This window comes from Diabrotica virgifera, chromosome 7 (assembly GCF_917563875.1).
Source record: "Diabrotica virgifera virgifera chromosome 7, PGI_DIABVI_V3a".
Classification (NCBI taxonomy): domain Eukaryota; kingdom Metazoa; phylum Arthropoda; class Insecta; order Coleoptera; family Chrysomelidae; genus Diabrotica; species Diabrotica virgifera.
Window position 1 is genome coordinate 36950485 of NC_065449.1, and position 17911 is coordinate 36968395.

Sequence of the window (17911 nt, forward strand, 5' to 3'; positions counted from 1 at the left end):
AAAAGCGGCGAGTCAACACAAACCGATAAAAATATTTTTTGCAAATTTACACGGATTTTCGTCCTTTTTCGGCCGATCTCCAAAACGTACGATGGTTCTGGATAGAGTGGTTAAAGTAAGGCTACCTAAAGCTGCGCCTACTCGATGGGCTTTCAATACAAAATGTGTTGAAATTGTATACACTTATAAAGATGATTTAAAATCTTGCTTAGAGGAAATTATTGATGAGGAGCAAGATGGTAACAATATAAATCAAGCAACTGGTTTAAAAAGACATTTGGAAGATGAGCATTTTTTATTTTGGTTAAATTTTTTCCATAAAATAATGCCCCATGTTGATATATTGTTTAAACAATTGCAAATGCGAGACATTGATGTTATATCTGTCAAAAATTGTATCCTGTCTTTTAACAACAATATCCAAATAATTAGAAATACTATTTTGGAATCAGAAGTACCAAGCACATCAACAGCAAAAAAAGAAAAACTACTGCAGAGGATCCAAAGCGACGAACTGCACTTGAAATTTGTGATATTATTATATCTGAAATAAATCACAGGTTTAGTTTCAATGATCATCTCATGATTTCACAGTTATTCTACATAGAGAAATTTGAAGCATACACTACCAACTTTCCGCAAAATATTTTAAAAATGGTGACGGCTAATTATCCCACAGTGAATATTTCCAAACTAAAATCGGAACTTGAAGTCTTATATTGTCGTGAGGATTTTCGCAATAGTGCTGGTGCAGTAGCCATACTTCAGCTTTTTATTAACATGAATTTGTCTGAAACATTTTCTGAAGCAGTGAAGTTATTAAATATTTTGTGCACACTCCCTATGACAACCGTGGAAAGTGAGAGATGTTTTTCTACTTTAAAAAGAGTAAAAACATTCCTGCGTAATACGATGGGACAACCTAGACTTAGTGCCTTGTCTATGCTGAGCATCGAGAAAACGCTTGTCAAGAGCATTCCAAATTTCAATGAGAAGGTCATAGACTATTTTGCAGAACTAAAGGATAGAAGAATTGACTTAAAATATAAAAATATTTAAAGTAAGTTTCGTTTTAATAAATTTACAATTTATTATACTATAAATATTCCTATCTATATATCAGTCAATAACCTGTTCATACCATTTTTCCTATATTTTTTAAAAGATTTACTCTAAAAAAAGACAAATTTAATTTTCGGAAAACTAGGGTAAATAGTATTGAGTTTTATCTAAGTCTGTATTTTTTATCTAAAATATAAATGCTAAAAGATCTTTTAAATACTTTAAAAAATCAACAGTTTGAAGTTTTCAAACCAAAATGACCCCCCTGAAGATTGACCCACGAGCCGCCGCTGCTGTATACGCCGCTCATTGAGACTGCTAGGCTGTACCAAAAAAGTAATCAGGAATAAACCTTTTATTACATAATACTTCAAAAATATAAAAATTAAGAATCGTTCAGGTAAGCCCCTTTCATTCATAGTATATTTACATTACGTGTACTCAATTTTTTATAAATTCATTCCGATTTCATATTCAAGAGGTATCATTCATGATCACCTCTTGATTATCTCACTAATTTAAACAGTTAATTTTCTTGACTGGTTTTAGATAAGTTTTCGTAGTGGCCCGACCAAAAAATGTAATAATCTGAAATCTAATCCCAGTTTATCAGGAAAGGAAGAGGATAAATATCCTGATGAGAGTATAGTGAGCTTATGACATTACTTTATTTGGACAGCTAACATCGAATAGGGATTTTAGAAACGGAGCGAACGTCTTTATTGGTGCCCGCGTGTGGTCGATGACGTTCTTTATCAGCTCTTTTCTGGTTTCTGGTTATTGAGGGTGGTATATGTTTTGATGGCACCGAAAGGATATTAAAATAAAAAAAAAAACAATACGTGAGGTAGATACGATAAACAAAACAAATTAGTTATCTTTAAGATAAAATAGATCAAAAAAATTTATTTCAAATCGAAGAAATTAGTATTCAAGTAAAGTCGGGTCCATCGATATTTCGCCCGTCGGCAAATTCAAAGAGATAATATTTGTATGTTATGAGATTCGAGTAAACCGATGTCCCTTTATCTAGGCACATGCCGGTATTTTTACAACCCTGTTACTCATCGTAAATCAATCAGTTTAGCACTTAAAAATTTATACTTGGGGATTAGTACAGTTAAAATTGTTAGACAATTATACTATTAAGCAATATAATTGAAACTTTTTTCTACTTTGAAGGACAAAAAAGCGAGTTCATTAGCGGAACGTAATTCAAAATTATTCTGCAACTTACATTTGATACAATATTTGATTAAAATATCTCATTTTTGATGGTAAAAAATATATTAAATACATATATTAATTTGTCTGGACAATAGGTGGTAAAAGATGGTCTGGAGTTATATTTTTGTTTGAATTTGCCGACGGGCGATAGATAGATGGTGTCAACTTTAGCTTCAAGATCAAATTGGACCTGTATAAAGTACAGTTATTTACCATCCAATTTTGCAGTTATTGAGTTCATACATTGATGCATGCAGAAATTGATGGAATCGAACTGATCTATTTTTTTCATTTATATGCGGAAACTCTAACTATTGGCCAAAAATAGTGAGAAATTCAACATGCCCTTGTGTCAGTTGGAAAAGAAACCCTCAAACCACTTTGAGGAGAAAAAAGAAAACCTTGGATGACAGTAGAAGTTACTGAACTTCTGGAACAAAAAAACCATAAAGCAAAAGACTGAATAAATGCAAAGAAATTCAGAGAAATACCAGAAAGAAAGTTCGAGAGGAAAAGATCTAAATAAAAAATATGATCGATTTAAGTTACACAAAAAAATTTAAGAAATAACAGGTTAAGCTCACGAACGAATATCCTTAAAAATGATAAAGGGAACATTATTAATGATGTGAAGAAGAGATTCTGTCACTAGACCAGTTAAATCCAACAACTATTAAATGATGAAAGAGAACTGTCATTAGAAACCTTAGGAGACCGGACCAGCAATATTACAAGAATAAGTCGTCTGTCCACCAAAAACACAAAAGTCCTCTTTTGCTACTGGACCAGATGCTGTGCCCATCGAATAATTAAAACACATTGCTGAAGAAATTAAGATAAGGATCGAGAAGGCAAGATCAGCTTTCGTCAAAATGAAAAAAATCTTTAACAACCACGATATAAAATTGGAAATAAAGGTTAGTTTACTAAAATGCTACGTATTCTCCGTTCTTTTATATGGCGTGGAGTCATGGACCTTAACTAAAGCATCACTGAAAAGATTCGAAGCATTAGAGATGTGGTGCTATAGACGCATGTTGAGGATTTCCTGGATAGACAGAGTTACCAACGAAGAAGTTCTACATAGAATGGGTAAAGAGCGCGAACTAGTAACCATAAAAGGTCGCAAACTGGAATACCTGGGCTATATAATGCGCAATGAACAACGATATGACCTACTTCGGACCATACTTCAAGGTAAAGTGCATGGGAAAAGAGGTCCAGGACGAAGAAGGATATCCTGGCTGCATAACCTGCGAAAATGGTTTAACTTAACCACTACCGGACTTTTCAGGGCAGCAGTCAACAAAGTCAGAATAGCCATGTTAGTGTCCAACATCCGTAACGGATAGGCACCATAAGAAGAAGAAGAAGCTGAAGAAATTTATTATTAATGCAATGATTGAACTCATTAATTTAATATATAAGACTGCCACAATAAGTTCCCAGATAATGGATGCCATCGACCTTTGTAGAAATTCACAGAATGTGCTGGCCCAGAGATGCATTGACATGAATTAGGATATTTTGTTTTCTGTCAAATGCCTTTGAAAAGGCATTTGACAAACTTAATAAACTTATAGATATATTAAAAAGCAAAAATATTGACATTCCTGGTATAAAAATGATTTCTAATCTATATTAGAATCAAACTGCCAAGGACAACTGGAACACTTCAGATATTAAGATATAAAGAAGAGTCAGTCAGAGTTGCGTTGTGTGCCTACTACTCTTTTATATCTACAGTGCAGTGGTATTTAAAGGAGATTCAATAGAAGGCATATCCATCAATGGAGATGTTTTGAATAACTTACGTTTTGCAGACGATACAGTAATAATGACAGATAACAACAATGATTTACAGAAAGTAATAATGAATCATTAATACAGACTGAAGATGAAGTTGAAGAAAGCTAAATGCATGATCGTGCCTAAATCAATAGATTTGATGCAAACGTAAAATTGACTATTGAAGATACTGTAATGAGTGTGGGCAATTAGGAACATGGATAACAGCAAATGTTGACCAAACTAAAAAAATTAAGACACATATTGAAATAGCACGTACCTGCCTTATTGATTAAACTTAAAAAACTTTATTGTCGGTATATAAGGTTAGAACTGCTCCTAGGGATGCTTAGCTGTTACTTCTTCTCTACTCTTCTTTATGACTTGGAAACGTGGACACTACAACAAGTGCATCTGAACAAGTTGACCGCCTTTGAATTTTGGTGATACAGAAGCATCCTACGAATATCATGGATTCAAAGCATGTCAAATGTGAAAGTAACTAGAAGGATAGGCAATGAAGCGAAAATAAGATTAACTATAAAAGACGAAAACGTTGGACATGACTAGAGAGGTCAAAAATGTTCATTATTACAAATTATTATGCAAGGAAAAATTCGAGGAAAGCGAAACGAAGAATATCCTGACCAAGAACTTGAGGGAATGGTTACAATAGGTATACTGTAGTGCAGAACTACGATCTACTCGAACTACTTTCGAGCGGCAGTCAACATGATCCGCATAGCCATGATGATTTCCAACTTTCGATCGAAGATGAAACTTAAAGATTTACTGATATCATTTAATAATTTAATAGTTTTACTTCTGTTTCTCCATTGTGCTTCTTTCTTGTTCTTTTAAAGACATGTTGTTTAATTTATTTGCTCTCATAATTATTTAGTTAAAATTTGGTTCCTACAGAACCAATTAACTCTAATTATGCCATTATTCATAAAATAGTTGCACAAGGCACTCGGTACATCATAAACTGAAATATATTGCAAGCAATTGAATACGATTTCACATTCACTTATAAGATGTATTTCTAATATTTGGCGAAGGAGCTATCTGAAGGATCTACTTGATCAACAAAATTTTAAATTCTTTCATAATTAGGTATGTTATTCAAATGGTAATTTAAAAGTTAAAATGCATACTAAGTAATAGTGTACGTCATTAATAATGATACAGACTTACATTAAAAGTCGCCAGGATCATTACATTTTAACGAAAAATGCGTGTAGGCTCTATAATATCAACACTACAAATTCCAAGAAATTATTTTTTGTAGTATTAAGAATGAAGCTCTTTTCTTTAATTTATAGGATAATATTATATACCCACAACAAATAAAAATACATCAGCAATAAATTTCTTCAGTTGAAAATGTCATTCTGTGAGTAAAAACGATTTTTTTTGTAACAGGATTAGAGATCAACCAGATAAATATAAATAGAACATCTAGAAATAATTTGCCATATGGATTATTATTCTATAACCAATATTAGTCCTGTCGCCAGGCGGGGTACAACGGCCTCCTGTATTCAGATGGACTTACCCAAGTTTTTTTTATGTATTTTGACCTGTAGAACACGAATTTTTTGGGTAACTGTTGATCCGGATGTCGATAAGATTGTTATAAACCAAGAAGTTGAGGAATCACATAACAGCGATTTCTCGCAAAACAAAACATTTTTTTTTGTATTTTTTGGGCCATTCTAACCAAAAAATGTTCCTACAAATTCTTTCGTAGGATGCATAGTTTTCGAGATAAACGCGGTTGAACTTTCAAAAAATCGAAAAATTGCAATTTTTGAACCCGAATAACTTTTGATTAAAAAATAAAATAGCAATTCTGCTTACCGCATTTGAAAGTTCAAGTCAAATTATATCGGTTTTAATTATTTGTATTGCTAAAAATTTATTATTTTATTGTTAAAAAAAGCGATAAACACCTAGTGCTTGAGTGATGTGTTTAATGATTTCTCATTTAAAATGGAACGAGTAGGTAGAAGAGATAAAAGTGCGAGCGAGGCTATTTCTACGTAGCATGCATTAAAACGCATGTATTAGGCACGGGAAACACTATGTGTTTATAGCTTTTTTTAACAATCAAAAAATAAATTTTTAGCCATGCAAATATTCAAAACAGATATAATTTGACTCAAACTTTTAAAGGCGGTAAGCAGAAATGCTATTTTATTTCTTATTCAAAGGTTATTCGGGTTCAAAAATTGCAATTTTTCGATTTTTTGAAAGTTCAACCGCGTTTATCTCGAAAACTATGCATCATACTATGACCCAAAAAATACAAAAAAAACGTTTTGTTTTGCGAGAAATCGCTGTTATGTAATTCCTCAACTTCTTTGTTTATAACAATCTTATCGACATCCGGATCAACTGTTACCCAAAAAATTCGTGTTCTACGGGCCAAAATACATAAAAAAAACTTGGGTAAGTCCATCTGAATTAAGAAGGCCGTTATACCCCCCCTGACGACAGGACTATATTGCTTGTGTCAATCGCCATTGCAGCTGAGACACATGAATTTAAATAAAAAATATTTATTTCAATGTGGACCAATTAATGCAAATTATGGTATGGATGAGATTTAAAAGTAAGACAACATTTTTGATATACAAAGGTTCAGTAAATTATATGAATTTATTATGATACTTATATAGACAGGTACATAAAAAATGGATTTACCTCCTTTTCAACCACATACCGAAATGGACCTCACAATAAACGAAGGCTACTATAAGAAGACGAACCTTCGGTTAGGTTATGAAATCTACGGTAATGGTTTAGTCTGAGCTCTAACTAACTATTTAGAGCTGCTCTAAGTAATATAAGAATTGCCATGTTCATATGAGGTGCTCAGAGCAACAGTGACCTAAGCCACAAATTGAGTATTTTTAGATTAATATATCAATAAAAGCAGCAACATTAAATCTTCGGATTAACAAAGGTCTACACAACCTACCTCTACATTTGGCTACATAATTTGTAGCGTCATCCCATAAGCATATTGGAAGTACAAATGCAAAGATTGCATTCATCTCAAAACTTCGTTTTTGGGGTTAGGCCACTGTTGCTCTGAGCGCCTCATATCTAACCTTCAATAGAAGATGGAAGTTTAAGAAGAAGAATCTTAATTCTCTTCTCTCAAAAAATATTTATCGAAGCTTTACATGAAATTGAAAAAGGTATACTACTAAACGGATACCGGCCAAACAACAACAGATATACTGATGACACCATACACTCAAAAAAATTTAGTTCGTAATATTGATTAACAGTGATTATTGAATAGTTTTTCGTTGTAACAACAATTTAATTTGTTGGTTCAACGAACTTTTAGACATTGAGGAATGTATTTGGTTAGTGTCACAATGATTGAATAATAATTGTGAAAATAACTAGAGTACATTAATCAATAACACTGAATTTATTCAGCCATTAACTTAGTTTCGTATATTTAATAAATAGTGTTAATTGTGGCAGCAACTCACTTTCTTGATTTTGTACATGGCAAGCAATTACCTTGGTTTATTGTGACAACGTACAAATTTCATTAAAACAATGTACAAATGTTGTTAATATAGAGTAATATATGATTATTGTATAGATGTAAGCTGATTCTTGTGACAACGAATGCATTAATCAATCTACTATTGCGTTTAATACCCACAATCAATGCGTTCATTGTGACAATAATCGTAGTTGTTGAGACAAAAAATGTTTTGCTTGACCATTTGAAATGTAACGGCCTTTCCTTATCGTGATACTCCTAGCTTCTCTGTGTTACCATTGTTTAAGAAAGAATTCTTTGTTAAACAATGCTGTTACCTCTACCGAAGTGCCGAATAATAATTTATTTCGTTTCCAAGTGTAGTCCGTAGTAGAAGGAAGTTTTCGTGTGTCTCTTATCGTGAGAAAACTAATTAGTATTTTTGAAAATTTAAACGCAGAATAAAATATTACAGTATTATCGAGGTTCTGAAGTCCCTGAGAACTTCTATAATGATTATTTTAATAAATCACAGGGGTGAAAAAGGGAAAATTTAGTATGATTTTTAATTTCAAATATACCATTCAAAAGAAACTTTTTGTTTATTCTAAGGGACTTTTTGCCCTCGCAGTTTTATTCTGCGTTTAAATTTTTCAAAAATACTTATTAGTTTTCTCAGGATTCCAAAAAAAAATGAATGCGTTTAAAAAGAATTCGATCGAAATTTTGGACCTGCGCTCTCAAAAAGGTTTAAAGTGTTATACATTTTTAGAATCACTATTTCAAACGCTTTTAAATGAGCTGTCACATGACGTACTTTCCCGTATAAAAAAATCAAAGTTACGCCTGTCACCTGAAGAGGGATCGTGTAAAGTTCGAAACATTGATGTTATAATATACTTTGATTATTTTAAAAATCGACCTGTCCGAGCGTTTTGCTTATGTGCTAAAAATAAATAAGTTAATAAGGGGGTGGGGGGAGTGTAACACTTATTCCAGTGCACTGTATAAGTGAAATCATATGAGAAATCACACAGTGAAAAGTCCATTAGGTTAAGGACAAAAAGGGGGATTTAAAAAATTATTATTAATCAATTAATATCATACAGTGGGCTAATACATTTAGTAATTATTAATATAAAATACGTTCATAGTAGGAATGAACGAAACTGATTGTAAGAATGAATAGAATTGCTTGTAAGAAAAACCGTATTTATTGTGAGAATGAACGGAATTAATTGTAACAATAAACGGAAATAATTGTAGAAATAAACGAAATACGTTAGGAGAAATAACACTGTTATTGACACAACGAATAGTCTTCGTCGTTCAATTAACGACGTGGTTGTTTCAATAAATAGTGTTCGTTGACTCAGTGAACAGAGTTCGTAATACCAATCAAGTGATATTATGGTATACATAATGAATGTTCATCCATTCAATAAACGTAATACATTGGCTCAACTAACGAAAATAATGAATTGATGAACATCGCTTTGTTGTTCCAATAAAACCAAGAATTGGACAAATTTTAATTATTGCGTTAGTTGTCTGAATTAACATTTTTATTGATATTACGTACCTTTTTCGTTGAGTGTAGTATTCTCAGACAATCTAGAAGATCTGCAAGTAAGTCCTTGATGAAAAAAAAAATACGTATTACCGTCAACAATATGGATCCAATGTAAACGTAAATTAGACAGAGCTTATGATGATAAGCAAGAAAAAGATAACAGAAGGTCAACCCTACCCCTCTTTTTTTCGTTTTTAATTTTTCTGCTTCCCACACTCGTCTCAACGTTTTCTTGTCTTTCATCCAGTATATGACCTTACCAACTCAGCTGTGTCCCTTCTATGAACTCCAATTCGGCTTCTATTTTCAGGTTGTTCCTTATTCTATTCATTTGGTAACACTCTTCTTAAAAACTATATCTATCTATATAGCCTGTATAAAACATGAAATCAAAAATTACTTCTAGACGGTGTCCATTTTAGTAAACTGCCAAAATTGAGCTTCCTAAAAGCTCGGAGTAAAAAATTGTAAAATATTTAACAACTGCTGCAAAAAAAGGAAAATGGAAACTTTAAAGATACATTGAAAGAAATTACATGTCGGTATATGGCCTAAGTGAGCCAACGTCAAGAAATTATCAAACACTTTTCGTCAAAATTGATTTAACGTTGGCCAGAAATAAATAGTTTTTAAAGTGTCGCATAATAGTTATTTATGTACCAAGTCAGTAAAGTGACTCTTTATCGAACGAGTAATATTACGAGAATAGGGAGCGATCCGAGCGAGGCGAGTAACAGACGAGTTCGATAAAAGGACTTTACTGACGTGGTACATACAACATTTTATCGCCAATCATAAAAAACTTTAAGACTTACTTAACACTTACTTAATTACATCCTTCTAATGACAAAAGTGTGTACTTTGTACGCACATAAGAAGTTATACTTCTATTTTTATGATTTCAACGAAATAAATATATTTTAAACAGTTTAATTTTATTTTTATTTAAATATTAAACTAATTTTATTACTTAAAATATTATCAAAAATTAAAAATAACATTAACAGTTACGTCAATTTTTATAAGCAGTAATGACAGAATGCCTCCCCGCGGTTGCTTTTCCCTTGATGAATCGCAGAAAATCTTATATATTTACTAATAAATTATTAGTATTAATTGCAAAAGAGCTCTAAAATTATCAAATTTTTCCCAAGTGACACTTTGACAGTTTTAATTTACAGTTTGACAGTTGAAATTATGTCAAACTGTCACGAGGGCAAAAATTCGGTAATAATTTTAGAGATCGAGTGCAATTTGCTGCTATTATTTCATGAATAAAACTGTTCAAAACCAAAATTTTATTGTAATTTATTTATGTAAGTATAAATTAGTACAATTAAACACAAAGTTTTATAAATATTTGACGATTGAAAGTCATCACTTTTATAATTTTTAAAACATTAATTGTCATTAATGTCACTGAATATATTTTTTCGTAGCAACGAAGGGCATCTGACGTAATATACTTGACGACGGGCAATTATCAAAAATTATCGATTTATTTCAGATTTCTGTAGCTTTCTATTGGTCAGAATCTCCTAGGAATGAAATAATCAGTAGTAATTGCACAAGAGCTCTAAAATTCTATATTAATTTTAGAGATCGAGTGCAATTTATTGCAATTATTTCATGAATAAAACTGTTCAAAACCAAAATTTTATTGTAATTTATTTATGTTAGTACAAATTAGTGCAATTAAACACACAGTTGTTATAAATATTTCACGGTTGAAAGTCATCACTTTTATAATTTTTAAAACATTAATTGTCATTAATGTCACTGAATAAATTTTTTCATAGCAACGAAGGGCATCTGACGTAATATACTTGACGACGGGAAATTGTCAAAAATTATCAGTCTAATTTAGATTTCTGTAGCTTTCTATTGGTCAGAATCTCCTATGAATGAAATAATCGGGTATAATATCACAAGAGAGTGAGAATAAATTGACAATAATGCTACAGTTTTTCGAAAATTTGTTGTCTGACAATAGACACGAGAGTCCGCAGGGCTCGAGTGGCTATTGCCCAATGACAACAAATTTGAGAAAAAACGAAGCAATATTTTCTTATTTATTCTTACTGTCGTGTGATATTCGTAAGATTATTTCTTAATACTTACATATAAATTTCAAGTCTTTGTATAAAAACAGTCAGTGACATTGTTTCCAATTAGTGTGACACACATTTTTCAACTTTTCAAAGTGAAAAGCAGAGTTTAGCAAATATTTAGATGAACATATTAATAAAATATTAGTTAATTTATTTATAAATACAGTTTTATTCATGAAATAATCTTACCGAAGTAAATCAAGCGCTTAAATGTGCCTATTTGTGTTCTTCTCGTGACAGAATTATGGATATTATGGATATTTTCTTAAATGTAACAGTTGTCAAAAGTAGGAGAGCGGTTGCAATTAAACATAAACAATCTACTTAAAAAAATTCTATCGGTAATTTTTTACAGCAGATTATTCCCAGTATAATTTTAATCTAATTGGACATAATTAAACACGTGATCAAAAATGTTACTATACGATTGGAAGTTAAAATCATTAAAAAATAATCACTTTAATTTTTATTTTTGTAGCTTTCTATTAGTCAGAATCTCCTATGAATGAAATAATCAGTAAATAATATCTATCATCGTCCTATATATTTTAATGGAATTAACAAAAACACCATTTTACACTTTATTTGCATTAATACTCAACTTAAAAAAAAATTAAGAATTTTTTAAATTTTAGATGAAATAAAAATTTCGTATGACAGTAATACCTGATTACTAAATCTGCAAGTTTTGATTTATTTGTTATGAATATAATTGCAAAATACTACAGAATTTCACTTTTTGGCATAAATTTTATTAATAATAACGAAAATTTTGTACAATATTTTTAATAATGAACGTAAATAAATTTTAAGTTCCCTCAAATAAATAATCGATTACTGCCATCGACCGCTTACATTCAATCTCAGTTAATTTGATTAATCGCGGCAGGTAAAGTAAAATTCTTCTTTTAGTACAATAAAGTGCTACTTTACTACTTAGGAGTAGATTATCTCATGGGGGTACTTTGATTATGTCTACATAAAATGACTTTTCGGCAGTGGCCAAATTTGATAATTTATTAATTAAAAAAGTATTTGAATTCTCCATAATTTATCAGAAATCTTCTGACCTGTATATTATTTGTATTTATAGAACTCCCGATGCGGATGTGCAGATTTTCTTACAACAACTACTTAGCTTGCTAGAAACTATTCCTTCAAAAAGTAAGTTAATTCCATGTGGCGATCTAAATATTGACTACTCCAGTGTGTGTGCTGCTCAGGAATCTCTTCATTCTATCTTTGATTCCTTTGGTATAGGTATGCATGTAAATTCTCCAACCAGAATAACTAAAACTAGCTCTAGTATCATTGACTATGTCGTATCGTCTTTGGCTCCAAATTCTACTGACTGTACTGTTTTCAACTCAGGTTTCTCTGATCATGAAGCAGTATTGACTACATTTTGGTTAAAATCAAAAAATAATAGTGAAAACACGCGACGAAAATTGTTCCGTGTCTTTGGAGAACAAAATTTTCTAACATTTAAACATCTATGTCAAACAACTGACTGGGACTTCCGCTCTGTTGATGTCGACATCGAGTTTTCTAGATTCATAAAGTTATTGTCTGGTCTGGCATACGAATCCTTTCCTCTTAGGCCCATCAAAACTAAACATCGTAAACCCTGATCAACTAGAGGTCTACGTATATCTGCAAAGAACATGCGCTCATTATCGTACCTAAAAAAATTCTCGGACAACATATCCTTCTATGATTACGTTAGGCTTTACAAGAAAATTTACCATAAAGCCATAAAGGCCGCCAAGGAAATTTATTACAATGCAAGGCTGGCTAAATCAGGTAATGTTGCTAAGGAAACGTGGTCTATCGTAAATGAACTGAGAGATAAGACTTCTTCTCCCACCACAATCCCGACTTCTCCTGAGACCCTGAACAATTTGTAAATGTGGCAAAAATTTTAACAAATACTATACCTCCTTCTCAGGATCCAATTTCATATCTTTCTCATAAGAATGTAAATAGTTTCTTTTTTACACCCATAGTATTAGGTGAACTACGCTCTACAATAAATGACATTAAAAACAAATCGTCATCTGGGACTGATGGCCTCACTCTTAAAATGTTTTCTGCTCTACCTGATTGCACTTTAAACCATCTTACTACCTTAATAAACAGGTCATTCGAAACTGGAGTTTTTCCAAGCTGCCTTAAGACAGCGATAATTATTCCTATACACAAAGGAGGCGATAAAAATCTTGCTGCGAATTATCGCCCTATTGCACTCCTGCCCACGTTGTCGAAGATAATTGAAAGTCTGGTAAAAAAAAGAATCTTATCTTTTCGGTTGAAATACAAATTGCTTACTCCACATCAATTTGGATTCCTGAGTGACAAATGCACGAATGATGCTATGTTCTTCCTTTTCGATAATGTTTACTCCAGTCTAAACAACCATCACTCTACAGCAACAATTTTCTGTGATTTCTCTAAAGCATTCGATTGTGTAAACGATAAAATCTTGACTGACAAATTACGGCACTATGGATTTAGGGGAAAGGCTCTTAAATGGCTTAAATCGTATCTTAATAAAAGAAGTTAGTTTGTAAGGGTTGACACGAAGACGTCTTCTTGCATGCCATTAGAATGTGGGGTACCTCAGGGTTCAGTTCTAGGCCCTTTATTGTTTCTGATATACATAAATGACATCTCTAGTCTGAACATTAAAGGTAAAATATGTCTCTTTGCAGATGATACTAGTATTACTTGGAGTAACACGGATATTATGGATCTTCGCAATACCATAGCTACAGACCTAGTCACCATTAAATCGTGGTGCGATTGGAATGTCCTGTTATTTAACGTTTCTAAAACCAAAGTCCTACCTTACAACAGTATGATGCAACCTTTAGTACTTAATAACAACAGTCTAGAGGTAGTTGAATCGGTGAAGTTCTTAGGGCTTATTGTGGATAAGTCTCTAAAATGGAACTTGCACATTGATGCCTTACACAAAAAATTAAGTTCTGCTTGTTTTGCGCTAAGATCAGTTGCTACGGAAATGAATTTGTCAACATCTAGGACCGTTTATTATGCCCTTTTTGAGTCTCATCTTCGGTACGCCCTTCCATTCTGGGGTTCGTGTTGTGCGACTCAATTTGAGCGTATTTTTAATCTACAAAAGAGAGCTCTTCGTTACTCCCTGAGACTCAATAGCAGAGTTCATTACCAGGAATTCTTTAAAAAATTTAAAATATTAACTTTTCCTTCTTTGTTTGTTTTTGAATCCGGTTGTTTAATCCGCAAACACGCATCAGAAGGTCCAGAGAGACCCACTCACAACTATCCCCTTAGAAACGTGGAGTATAATCTTTATCTTCCAACCCCGAGCTGAGCTGGTTAAGTGCTCTACTATACAATTCGAGAAAAATGCACAATCACCTGCCATCTAACATCAAATCTATTGCAGCATTTCCCGCTTTTCGCAAGGCCTTGAAAGCTTATTTGCTTGAGAGAGCTTTCTATACAGTGAATGACTTTTTTATAAACGATTTGAATTCAGCAAATTGACTTGAAGGATTATTACTTTCGAGTACTTTTGTACATATTTGCAGCGGCATAGATCTTTTGATTTACTTTCCCTTTCCCTTTTCCTCGTTCGCCATCTTTTTGCTCTGACGTTGTATACATATTGTTTGCAAAATTTTTAAAATTTTTAATGTGTACTTAATAACTATAAAATTGTATTTAAGTAGTATAACTCACGCCATTTATTTGGTGTCTGTTTCTGTTTTTATTTTGTTTGTAGTTTTTATTATTTTTTTGTTTTTTATTGTATTTTTTATTTTGTATAAGCTTTGTCCACAAATTGTAAAAATTTTTTGACAATAAAGCATACCTACCTACCTACCTACCGCAAATAAGGTGAAATGAGTACAATAATGAATGATTTTTGTGACGCTTGGCGATAAAAACATTTACCAGCTAAACGAAGTCGTCCTTTTCAACCGAGAAGAAAATTGTCGTTTTTCCTCTTGACTAATAAACAAAATCACAGTACAGTTCGTCTCTGTGATAATCAAGAAGGAACTTGTTTTGGGTTGGGCGAATTCAGGAAGAAAGGCGGCTCGTGACAGGGCTCCACCGCCACCAGCCGCCGGCTAAGCCCTCTACATCGGCTCTTTGGAAGCACCGGCATTGTGACGGGACACACCAATGATTGACGCATTTTTTGTTCATTTAACATTGTTACCAAGTCCAAAGGTTCATTAGATCTGCTATAAGGTTCGCAGTAGGGGGTAACCCAAGCTTTTACCCCATTATAAAACGGCCGCTTGCCCAGCTTAACTGTGTGGAGGTGTTATAATATCACTAACTCAACTTTTGACGGGTTTGGTTATAATTAAAAATAATTTAGTTGAACTAACAACGGACCTCTAGACGATTTATTAAAATTTTTGACTTCACGTTAATATGGGAATATGGGTTTTAGTAAATATTTTTAATAAGGTGAAAGGCCCTGCTCTAGTTCGCTGTAGATACTAACGCAGAGTATAATACTGTCGCAGGAATCTGCCCTTAGTAAAAGGGGAGAAATAAGCACAGTGTTACCACAAACTGTTATAGAAATTTTGTTGAAATATAAAAAGTATATAAATATATAGTGTTGAAATATAAGAAAGTACAAACCTTATGGAAATTAGGTCTTAGTGGAATTAGTTCAAACTTTGGGAAAATACTCTTTGAATCATCCTGATAAAAAGTTCTCATCGGCACATCTCAATCGTATGGAGGATTTTCAAGATATAGAGGCACAAACTCGAAAAATTATAAGATTTACCGGGTATTCCTTTCCCTGCATAATTAATTTTAGGAGTTCATATCTGTCACCACGTGTTATATGACCCAAGTATTGAAGTTTTCTTATTTTGATGGAATCCAGTATCTCCCTGCTGTTCTGTATTCTCCTTAGTACTTCCTCATTGGTTATTCTGTCTGTCCAGGAGATTCTCAGCATTCTTCGATACGTCCAAAGGCTTCCAATCTATTGACGCATTGTTTATTGAGAGTCCATGTCTCCACACCATACAAAAAAACAGAAAATACATAACATTTTAGTACTCGCTTTCTAAGATTTAGGCTGAGGTCTCTACTACATAATATTTGTTTCATATTAGGGAATGCACTTCTAGCCTTTTCTATTCTAATTCGGATTTCTTTGGTATAATCGTTTGTTTCACTAATGTTTGTCCCTAAATAGTTATAATTCTGAACTCGTTCTATCGTCTTATTATTAATGTGTAGATTGATGTTTCTAATATTTTTCTTTCATATAACCATGAATTTCGTTTTCTTTATGTTTAGTGACAGACCAAATTCTTCACTCGTTGCAACAACCTTCTCTAAAATTCTTTGTAGATCTGTAATAGTTTCTGCTATTAGTATTGTGTCATCGGCGTATCTAATTTCACATATGGGTAACCCATTTATTTTTATGCCTGCTACTTCATCTTCTAATGCTTTTTTGAATATTTCTTCTGAGTATGCATTAAACAGTGATGGCGACAAGACACAGCCTTGTCTAACGCCTCTATTGATTTTTATTTTATTGGTGTTTAAATTATTTATTCTTATGACAGCTTCTTGTTCATAATACAGATTATTTATTATTCTTATGTCCCGTGTGTCGATGTTCTTTGTTCTCAGTAGTTTTATTGGTGTTTCACCGTATCGAATGCCTTGTTGTAATCTAACATCTCTGTATTAGCACATTTACGGCAAATAATGCTTCTCTAGTTCCTTGAGCATTTCTAAATCCGAACTGAGTTTCTTTGTCCAATGTCTTGTTCTAACTTTTTGTATATTCTACGATGAATAATCTTTAGAAATACTTTGAGTATGTGGCACATTAGACTGATGGTACGGTGTTCGCAACATTGTCTGGCGTTTCTCTTTTTCGGTATAGACACGAATATTGATAGAACCCATTCTTTAGGTAATATACCTGTTCTGTATATGACATTAAATAATTCGACAATTACATGTATATTGCAGTCGGCTATAAGTTGCAAAATTTTTCTCGGTATTTCGTCCAGTCCTACAGCTTTCCCAGTTTTCAGTTCTTTAATGGTGCGTTTTACTTCACTTTCTGTTATTTCTGGTCCAGGCTCTTCAACGAAATATTCGTTATCTATTGTGTCTCGGTTCTCGTTAAACAGCTGTTCTATATAGTTTGTCCATACCATCAATTTGTTTTCTGTATCCATTACTATATCTCCCTTTTCATCAACTAGTATATTTTGTTTGTATTCTGGTTTTCTTCTTCTAAAAGTGCCTATCTTCTGGAGATGTTGGCGACCACATTGACCCATCTTATTCTATTGCCTTGTAGAATCAACTGTAGCAGTCGGTATTTTTCATTACGCATAATGTGGCCAAAGTAAGCCAATTTTCTGTTCTTTACGGTGTTCATTATTGCTTTGTCTTTTCTTGGCCTCTGGAGAATAGTTATATGTATTAGTTGTGTGGTGTATATATGAGACCCTCAACATACGTCGGTAGCACCACATTTCAAACGCCTCTAACCGTTTTATGGCATCTTCTGTCAGGCTCCAGCTTTCAACTCCGTAGAGGAGGACACTAAAGACGTAACATCTAAGAATTTTTATGCGTACA